Source organism: Dermacentor albipictus, chromosome 9 (genome assembly GCF_038994185.2).
Source record: "Dermacentor albipictus isolate Rhodes 1998 colony chromosome 9, USDA_Dalb.pri_finalv2, whole genome shotgun sequence".
NCBI classification, from domain to species: domain Eukaryota; kingdom Metazoa; phylum Arthropoda; class Arachnida; order Ixodida; family Ixodidae; genus Dermacentor; species Dermacentor albipictus.
In genome coordinates, this window is record NC_091829.1 from 52,077,303 (window position 1) to 52,088,671 (window position 11,369).

Sequence of the window (11,369 nt, forward strand, 5' to 3'; positions counted from 1 at the left end):
CAGCAAATATTGTATCCTACCACATGTTATGATTATCCAATAAGTTTTAACTGAGGCATAGATAAAGAAGATTATGGCACGAAGACTACGGTTCACGTTATGGGGCAGACGAAGAAAACGCTGCTTCGAGCTTTTGAATCCTCTTGCAGGTAAACTAGTTCAAAATAGCGATAACTCACTTGTAAATTAGTGGAATGATGAAACAAATAACGAAATTTAGCTTGAGACCTTCTACTGGTCGTCCTGGTCGGACCAGTCTACGCCGCACGGTGTGCTATGGATACAGTTGTTCAGCACCAACTTTGACATTAGCGACGAATTGAGAACTTCAACGGCTAGATATTAAGGTGACGTTTCCATCAACAACGGACGGGACAGTCGAACGTTGTATGTGCAAAACGAGAATGTCCCTCACTTGCTGTTTGAAGCTGCGAATTTTTACTTCAACTACCAAAAAGTGTCAGAAAAACTGACTCGTATGCTTTCACATAACAATTACTTGAACCTTTGCTTGAAAAGCTCGGTCTTGATATTCATTTAAACCGTGTTAAACTTATTGTACATCTTTAGCGAGCGTTCGTGGTGGGTGCATTTGTTACTCTTTTGCTTTTCTTTGCCTAATGGCCGAGACAGAATTAGGCAGAGACAAGAAATTCCAGTGAAATTGGGAACTCAGAGGACAGTGCTTACATCCAACATACTATGCATAAAAATCCACTGCACTAATTCTGACGTTTCGACACGTAACCGTAACGAACAGGTTACAGGTTCGCTTATGACTCGGCGAAATTCATTTGAGAAACCGGCTTCTTTAGCGGACAGTTAAAAAGATGCGCCGATTACGGGATTTTCGATGTTCGCGCCCCACCGAAGAAGGATCATAATGCTCTCACGGAATAGCGTGATAGCGTTGGACAAAACAAAGTATTCCTTTTTATTCCAATTCATCACTACGTCTTCTGTGACTGCGATCGCAGCGACAGAAGTTGCGTTCTGATAAAGTGACAAGTGTGCCAATATTAGGAGAGGCATCGCCCAGCTATGTTTCCGTGATATTTACTTGGCACACGGAACCGGAGTGAATATGTGATGAATGAGCACTGCTGTTTAGTTTCACGCATCTGATATTTACGTACAGAAATGTAGAGCTATGCGATTTCTGTGCGCATGATCTCGAAAGCAAGTGAACTGAGGACATTGGGACATTGATAAAAATTGGTCAATTTACAGCAGCCTGCGATACGCACACTTCCTCCTTCTGTTCAGTCTCTCTCATGTGCGTGTTATTGTTATTCGCTAGTTAAAGTCGAAGTCTGTTGCGATCACAGTCCTGTCGCTTTTCCACATTGCCACATATTGTGTCGTCTATCACAAGGAGCTTGCGAGTAGTCATGGTCGGAGCTGCAAGTTGTATTTTATAGTGCAAAGCCATAACTTAAAACAATTTCTAATTATTTATTATTATAAACTTCACAATGATCAGTCGCCTTTATGTTCGGAAAAAGATTCTCCAATTGATGCGTTCTGGCGGCTGAAACAGTTTTTATTCGAAGCAAGTTTTTTTTAAATATTCTATTACAATACGCGAAGATTCCCAGCTTTTATATCCACCCTAGTCTGTTAAGGCAATAAAACGAAACATTTGATCGTCGAGTGCTACTTTCCAAATCGTCAACATTGGTTTGTAATTTTTAAATGAATTCAGTGCTAGAAGCTTCCGGTGAAGTACTTGTCAGCTGAACTTTCAGCTGCAAATAATCAATTTTACTTTCGATTTGCGAAAAGTTCGCATCAAAGCTGTTTGAAAGCTTTAGCACGGTTATTGGCTCAGCCTGTAACTCGGGTTCGACAACTCGTTCAGCAAGAGAATAAAGGTGGTTCTTAACTGAAATAGGAAGCTACAGTACCTTGGTGATTGATTAGTGAAGGCTTGCGTTACTACTTTCAAGGAGCTGAGCAGTTGTAAGTACCGAATCCAACTTTTCTTCCAGGGCCTTTGTCACATGTCCAGGATTAGATTCCGTGTCCTCGCAAAGAAATACCAAACGCTAAACAAACTACAAGCTCACCAGCATGCTTCATTAAACCGGGTGGCCAAGACACCGCTAACGAGCACACATCGTCATCACGGTAACGCTTGGTCATGTAATAACTAACCTGAAACAACATTTTGCTTGAGTGCTGCGCCATGAATGAGCTCTCTTGGCCCGTTGCTGCGAGGAAGTTTCCGTGTTTGTCTATCCGGCCGCCAGCTGACTGGTTCCCATGCGTTCTGAAGGAAATGTTCAATGCAGGAAAGAAATGTAGGAATCATCGATGAAAAATCTCTACCAGAAAAATTGTTACGCTTGCTGGCCTATGAAAGAAGCGCGAGAAAGTACGTTTTTACAAACCCAAGAAGCTATATTTGACACACTTGCAACCGTCACAAAATAAAAACATTCACGAGGCCCTCACTTCGCCAACTTCGTAGACTGTCTCTTCCTTTTTCTAGTGCTTGTCTTATTTTCTCTCTGAAGCTCGTCATATATCTATTTCTAGCTTCTTCTGCAGCGATAGAACTGCAAAAAGAGACCTTCACATTCAATTCCGGTGAACTAGGAAAACATGTTTTTATTACGTAAAGGCGATTCTATATCCCAAGCGCTTTCAGCATATAAAATGTGCTTCTGTTGACATTGCTGAGATGATAGAGAGTATCATATAAAACAAACTTGAAAATCGAAAGACTGACGTATGTGTCTTCGGCTGCGCATTGTCAATTCGTACTATTGATGCACTCATGCGGCGCAAGACGTTTGACAAAGTGCCAAGATATAAGCTTGCTTTTTTTCAGTGTATAGCTTCACTCAATAATACTGCAGCCCGCATCCATATTATTTGACAAGTTTCAAAGCACTTGCCGAAGGTCTATTGTCACTGGGTCCTTCACGCACTTTGAATTTCATTGATTGCCGACAAACTTTCGTTTAAATCTACGATCTGAAGATACATGAAATGTTTCTTATACGTTAGATGACAAAAAAACTAAAAAAAGCTCTAGAGTGCAAATAACATGTTTCGAGGGCAGTGCGTCCTCCACGTGATGATAGAGATTTATCACCGCCGCTAAATTAGCTGAAAGTGCTTTTGAGCCCATGTTAGTTCTTTGCGTATAATATTTCAATTTAAAAAAAAAGCTGCAAATAGACAATTCCAGCATTTATATGTTACACACAAAACCGGCACGTTCTTTTTAGGTATAGCAGGCACTGGGTGACTTGAAAGTTTCACTAGATCTGTTCAAAAAAGCAGTGCAGGAACCTAATTATTGCTAGAAAGGTTCTCCAGTTAATCATACATCTGATAAGGTAAAAAAATTAGCTCTTTCTAAAAAAAATCGCGTTTCCAACTTGGCGGTATACCTTAAGGCTGCGATGAACACCATGAAATACAATGTTTTCTAGCGTTACCGACTTTCGTTATCGGCGCTTCCTAGCTTTTTCTGTGTAGAATTAGCTGTGTAATTTTCATAGATATTGGCTAGCCCATACAACCATCTACTTCCTCACATTAATTTCGCACAGAAGGTGATAGACAGCAGTAGTAGCAGTTCTGTCAAAAAATGTGGATACTGATTTAGCCAAAAAATTTACTTCACTGCCCAAATGGATGGAATACAAATGAATGACATCGCCGTACTTAACTGGCGGTGGCTAACGTTTGAAATGTTGCGAAGCAAATTTCATGACACGTTGAGGTGAACGCAGAAGCTGTTTATTAAATAAAATGTGCAGCAGACCTCGTGGCAGGTGTAATCTGCTCCATGAATTAATTTTGCCAAAAGAAAACAAGAAAGAATGCGACAGAACACAGTCCCCTGTTTAGATGGGCTGGAACCTAAAGCGGCATTTAGTATAGCACCGCCTGCATTCAGGAAAGAAGGATGAAACAAAGAGCCCTTTATTATTTCTCTTTCTTTGCAGTTTCGATGAGATACTATTATTTGTTTTTCTGAATAAACGGTACATTTCCCGGGCATACGATGACTAATTATTAATCTCATCTTCGTTCCTGGCAAAGTCCGCACACATTAAACTCGCACTTTCGAAAACGCAGGGTCACTGCTATAAGAGAGAGAGAGAGAGAAAGAAAAGAACATAAATACCGATTTCCAGCTATTCACACAACAGAAATTGTTCAGTGGTTGTTTAATGACTGTCAAGAAAGAGACAGACGCAGCAAGTTAAAAATTGCTGCTCGCCCAGCAAATATTGCCGAACTTATTATTTCAGCTGACGAAGTGCGTTGAGTCTCCCGCCCGTTGTATCGGTCGCATATTTTTTAGATCCAGTGCAGGCCACGAAGCATTCGGACAGGAAAGCTTATGCACGAGAATTAACATACAGGCAGCCCGTGAAAACGATCCCTTCACGTGCGAGCTCGGTCGCTTCTTCGCACATGTATCTGCGTTTGCTCAACGCCCTCAGAACAAACGTCCTCTGTTCCCGTTTCTGGCGTTAATTACCCCAGCCGCAATACTATGTGCACGCGCGCAAACGTGAGGCGGAACAGATAAAAACGAACAAGCAGCGCCTGCGAAGTCACCGCGCAGTGAGGGCTTCCGTTAATTGCCAAGGGAGCCAGCTCTCCGAAATCGTGGCGTTGTGTGCCACAGAGTCACGTCTCTGTGCGGCGCCAAACTTTCCCGAGGCGTGATCGTGGCTAATTGTGTCGCGGCACTTTGTGTACGAACGTGAATGAAAATGCGAGTCCACATCATCCGTCAGCCGGGTGGCAATGCTAGGAAAAAGACACTTGTTTTGCCTAGGCAACCGTATACAGCACGACGTGAAGTGCGAGAAAGGAAAAAAAAAAGATGTTACGAATCGGTGTAAAGAATTTCATACTTTTTCGTAGATTTCAGTGAACACCTTGTAGAAAAGTATTGAATTTCAGTCCACAGTTTTTTCACTTATGTTTGGTGGGTACCCAGTGCTGGTTAATGGACGAAGTATTGTTTCATGTGGCAATAGAGTGAGGGTCAAACTGAGACTGAGGACGTGGCCTGATGACAGCGATGGCAATGACGTCATAACTAAACTTTGTTTACGGATTTACGTCATATTATAGCTTACGCGGAACAATAATAAACTGTCATATTCAGGCTTGTGTCGTTATTGCGCATAGGCTACATGGCTAGGCACACATTACCGGCGAGAAACGCTTCAACGATTATTTTAATAGTTGTTTAAGTTTGCTAATTGCTTTAGAATTACTTACATTACGGTACACGTAGTTGAAGATTGAATCTGAGGAATAGTGAAGAGTTTGCGGCTTATCAGGAATCAAATTGCACTACTTATCTGTCCACCAAGTCTGCTAAATAAAGTGCCAGCGTTCCAATTAATATCGTCTCATATTGTCAGACACATGCTTTTGGGAAACTTATTTGTAAGGCCCATGTATTTCTAGCACATTTTAGGCCTAATGCCTCGAAATTGGTGTTAGTCTTAGAATTCCTGCTAAGCAGACATGACTTCACTACTGCTCTGCTTCTATTCCGCTCTTACATTTGCCTAAAGTTAATAAATACAAGGTAATTAAGAACCATTTTAGGAAGTGAGCTGAGTTAGTGATGAAGGTTTTGTTGCTGCTAATATTCGCTTGCCACGTTTGCTTATATGTAGAAACGGCACGGACCTGATATGAAAGCTTGTGTTTCAATAAGTTGCTCGACGTACTGAAAAAAAAAAGTTTTTTTGTCGTTGTGCCCCTTAATGTGGTGGTGGTAAGGGAAAGTGGGCGAGAGACGACAGTGGTTGACATCAAAGAAGGACAATGTCTTTTCAGGGGGGAGCATTACAGCAACATGTGGCTTGTTTAGCCGGCACTACTTTTGCACTTCACTCACGTTTTTAGACTGCACTATCTCTAGAATCGGTCATTATTTTAGTTGGGTAAAGCTACACTTCAGGTTTCATTTTTGAACGTTCTAACGAAAGCATCGGGACTTAACTTTGGTATATTATTTTTAAATACGTATTATGGCTGCAGCGCATATAGCTCGGCACTAAACTGGTGCATGCTCTTCATTCCAAGCTTAATTTTGGGGCCCTTTCTGTTCTACGTGCAACAGAAGGCATCAAATGGCCATTTTTATAGGATGAAAGCCCCAAGATATCCAGACTCTAAGAACACAGAATTCGATCTCAAGCCTCTAAATAAGGCCTCGTTTCAAAACACCTGTTATAGCAACGAGGCTTTTGGTGTCCATTCAGGTTCAGAGTATGAGCCGTCATTAGAACGCAGAACAAAGCTAACTGCGTGACATAAGTTTTGAAAGGCTTAAAGGTGAGAAGTATCAGTCTCTTTGTTCTGAAAATGAGCGGGTATTGTGAATTTTGTTATTTACTTTGTTCTTGCATTAAGGCACGTGCTGAAAAAGTTAACATTTTTCTCTTGCTTCGCACAAAGAGTTCTTTTCAATCAGGTGCACCACTAGGCCTCTTCCACGCACGTTGCCCCAGGTTAATTTTAGTGCTCTTGCCGGATGGAATGACTCTAAAGTGGCACATCATTTGATTTTAAGGCCCGTTGCTATAGTTTAGCTTTTTAAAGGGGAAGAAGCACTTATTACAAAAACACAAAGAGTATCCTGGGTAAGCTAATGTCGTTCGACAAAGCTGGCGTTGTAGCGGCGCTCATTATCCACAGCATTAAAAAAAATTGCGGTTAGACTCAAATGGAAATCATGAATGGTTTCTCCCCAAAGGCTTTTCTTTCAAATTAAATTAGAGAAGCCGAGTCGGAACATAAAAATTATCCTCGTTACTGCCACTTTTGTTTCTTCATGGCAATAGGAGATTGACGCGCTCTTCTTTCGGTTGGTGTACTTCTGTGCTAGCTACTTGGCGGCAGGCTCTCTGGATTCCTAAAGTGAGCGGGATAATTGCTTGCCGGGGTAGCTATGTGATGCACTGATGCATTACAGATGGGAACTTTGATCGCGACCACCGCATTTCTCTAAGGGCAAAATGCAAAATCAAAACGCTCTTGCAGTTTGATTCAGGGTGCACGCTAAAGAACCCCAAGAGATCAAAACTAATCCAGAATATCCCAGTAGGGCGACTGTAATAATCATATCGTGTGTTCCTCACGTAAGCCGACAGAGTTTAATCGTGATCGATAGTTAGCGACGATTTATCATCAGTGCTCAAATATTACGTGCATGAATTTGATAAATATTACGGTGTATATACGTGAGACAGAAAAAAAATGGAAATTTAGCTAGGAATGGAGCTTCCAGAACTACGGGTCCGAGACCTAAACAGGGCGAAGTACTTATCAGTCAGGAACTACAAGTAATTTTAGCCAAAATAACAAAGGTCGCTCTGAAAGACTGCACCACAAAATCAAAAATTTGAAGCAAGACAAAAAGAGAAGAAATACAACAGCAAAGGGCGAACAGCCCTGAAGCAAAACTATCAGTGCTGAAAAGAATAATCCTAGCTACCTTCAGGCGTTGCGCATTCGTTGCTTTTCCAAATGCACCACAAAGCAATGGGAATGGTTGCTTGTTCGTGTCAGCTGTTCTCTGTGCATGTTATGGCAGGCCTGAGAAGCATATATACGTTAGTCAACGAAAACGCCCCCGAACACAATGCACAGGACAACATACACAGAAACGTGAACAAGTCGGAGGCGAGTGGCATTTCTTGCGACATTTCCAGGCCTCTCTTCACTGGTAATATTGACACGTTTAAGCCTACAAAATGTAAATTTGGAGCTACACAAGCTCAAAAACTGATCCCGAAGAGACTGCCCGTCGCGCTATAACGCGCAATTGTGAGCAGCGAATATTCGAATTACTTCTTTTATTTTATGGGGTTAGCACGTTACGCACGTTACGAAAACGTTTTATCACTCTCACCTTAAATGAATTACCAGCGCACTTGGTTGAGTTGTTGATTTTTACTGCTACATGTGTTGCAACTGCATACCTGCTTGAAACTGTCGTTATTGCTGTTGCATCGGTAATCACAGTGCACATGAACTATTTACTTTACCTGCTTCTTGAAAAACAGCGCCAAACCAGACAAAAAAGAAAGACAACGAAAGGGGCCGAAAGGCGCCTTTCGCGTTCCACGGTGCAAAGCAGCCAATCGACCTGAGTCCTGAATATGCTCCCTCCCTTTCAAATATCATTTTTTTTTCTCTACCATAAACCGCAGTACCGGTTTTTCCACCAGAGAAGAGTAAAAAATGTTCGAAACACTTTGTAGAGAAGTGTCCTTTAAGACGTATACAATGCAGGGTTGTCGACCTCCCTTTCATAGAAGAAATGCAAAGGCTCTCTCGTAAAGTGCTTGCAGATACTCTAAGACTACCCCGCTTTATGCAGGGCTCTTGACCTCCCTTTTATAGAAGAGATACAAAGGCTCTCTGGCAAAGTGCTTGTGGATGCTCTAAGGCTACCCCGCTTCGCGATTCTCCATAAGTGCGTGTTTTTCCTTTTCTAACCTTCGTTTAACCAGACTCGCGCTTTACCCTCTTTGCGTTGAAACTAGCTTGATTTATTTTCTGGAAGCACAAAAAAAAAAACGGCCTCACGTCTGCAATGCCATCGTCTCATACCACAGGGTACCGAACACCGAGGTTTCTTTCATATATATCGCACCTGCATTGAGTCCCTCTGAGATAACCATTCGCTAAAAAAGCCCACTTTATTCAATGGTGCAAGAACAAGAAGTCGCCGAAGTGAGCTTCCTTTCAGAAGAGCACTCAACCAAATCGGCGCGGACTCCCACGAGATGATCCGGGCTCCACGTGGGCGAGTGATCCCTGAAGTTGCATGCGAACCATAAAGGCTGATCGCAGGAAGTTTCGCATGCTCTTTTGCCTCCATGTCCACGAACTTGCTTTTGTTTTGCCCCGAATATTGATGTTGCCGCTGTATTTGGCCTTACGTTTGATGGTCGCAGATGCGGGTTCGTAATGGCCATCATTTACCTCTCCATCACAAGACGAGCACTGAACCGGATGCGCCCGTAACAACATTCGGTATAAGGGAAGAAATAAGTACTGCATTGGCCAAACCGGCTGTGATGTCTGTGCGCTGGCACAAGGCTGTCTATGATACAACACAAATAACCTGCAGCGGTACTGTCTAGCAAGCGTCTAGGCAGAGCACACGATGTATCTACATTTTTTAACGCACATTTGGTGCCTTAGATTATCACCTTCGGCTAGAGGTAATAACTAAAGCAAAACAAATCGTTCTCAAAAATATACTATAGCGTGCAACCAATGTGCGGTACACGGGTGCTTTCAGATTACGCCCAATAAGAATGCGGCCGCAGCGACCGTGATAGGACCCCTGGCCTCGAGCCCAGCAGTGCAAGCCCACAGCCAATTGGCTATCGAGTCTGGTTGTTAATATACTAAACAATTACAGCTCTGCGTCCTCTAGAGAGACAGCAGAAATGCTGAGCCATCAAGGAACGCCCATTCTTACGAGAATTGCCTGAATGCATGGCTTCCTTGCGCAGCTATGGTATTTAAGTTGCTACAGATATTTTAGACGAGGAGCAAAGCAAGAACAAGGTAAAAGCGGGAGCCAACGTTTCAACCAGTGGACTTGTCTTTTTTCAAGGCGACATGTGCTTTTCTCGGCACAGCATATATACGTAGGGTTCTACTAAAAGGGGAGGGGTTAGGCGGATGGGCGAGGCAACGACCGAAGGTGTGTTAACGACGAGGATGTAGAATTGAGAATAAAAGGGTTCTGTGCACAAGGCTGCTGACACGGCGGTGTGCCAGCTCGCGCTTCAATGGCCATATGCATATCTTATCTTATCTTATTTCTTATCTGCTTCGCTGGAGCTGAGTGGTCTATTACATCTCTGAAAGAGAGATGATAACCCTCTGACCTATACTAAAGCGGTGCTCCTGTCCACGGAAATAATTCCGCAATATGAATATCGCTTCATGAGTCCCAAGATCAAAGAAGCAAACCGCTTTTATCTTCTTCCTAAAATACATAAGTTTTCGCGGAATAAATATCTACAGCAGAAATAGGCGTGTCTAATAACGACACGACTACGGAGTCACTATATAAATTCTTAAATCACCACCCGTCAAATATTCCCATCACTCTCCAATATTTTGTTCAACACACGCCACACTTCCTTCGAATTATTCACGACATCAGCGCCAACCAATCCCTTTCCGACCATGCTTTCTAGTCATTTTGGATGCTTCTGCTCTCTGCACTAACATACATATGAGTGAAATAATTGAAGCCGCATCTAAATCCCTCGCAGTCAATCTGCAAGCGCACGCTCCTGAATTTTACCTGTCACTCCTTAGGTGAGTTATCACGCGCAACTATCTCGAATTCGGTTCTATTCACTACCTGCCAATATTCAGAGCTAGCATGGGGACACCACTCCCTCCCACGCATGCCAACATATTCATGAGACAGCTTGAAGCAGACCTGATAAAATACCGGCCTTTTAAACCCCACACATATGTGCTTTACACTGACGACATATTTATAACATGACAACACGGCACAAGCGCGTTAACCGATTTAATTAGTAATTTCAACCGTTTTAGCCTGAAATGAAATTTACTGTTCACCATTCTCCTAGACAAATCAACTTCCTTTACATAGCGGTCTACATAGAAAAATGAAAACTGGGAACGACACTTTGCCGGATGCCAACGGATAGCCAGCAGTTTTTAGACTACAACAGTCATCAACCGCGACACGGCAAGCTAGGCATTTTTGTCGTACAAGCGAGATGCATAAGAATCTGCAGTAGAGAGAACGATTATACCCATTACCTAAGTTATCCTAAATCAACGCTAGTAGAAACTATCCCCAAGTTGTTCTCGATAGAGCTTATGACGTCGCGTTAAGATTGGAGAGGCAGTAGGAATGAGCTAAGAAACAGCCTGCTCCATAATTTGACAGATCGCCAGCCTTTATAACAAAGTATTCTAATACCCGCCCAAACATAAACAACATCCTACGAGAACACCACCCAATATTATCAAGTAGCGAGCGTGTGAGAAGAGCGTTCCCGGATATACCAAAGGATACCTATCGCCGCAACAGAAACTTTAAAGACAGGTTAGTGCGCGCAAACGTCCCCCAACATCATTCCCCCGTAATAAAAGCATGTTGTCGCCTCAGGTACAATGCCTGCAGGCACCTTCAAAGTGGCATTAAAATTAAGCGCACTGCAAATAATTATACACACGAAGTGAAAACTAGCTTAACTTGTATTAGTTCGAATGTGATTTATATGCCTGAATGTTCCTTCTGTAAGACACAATATATCGATGAAACAGGAAAATCAATGAACGTCAGATTAAACGGA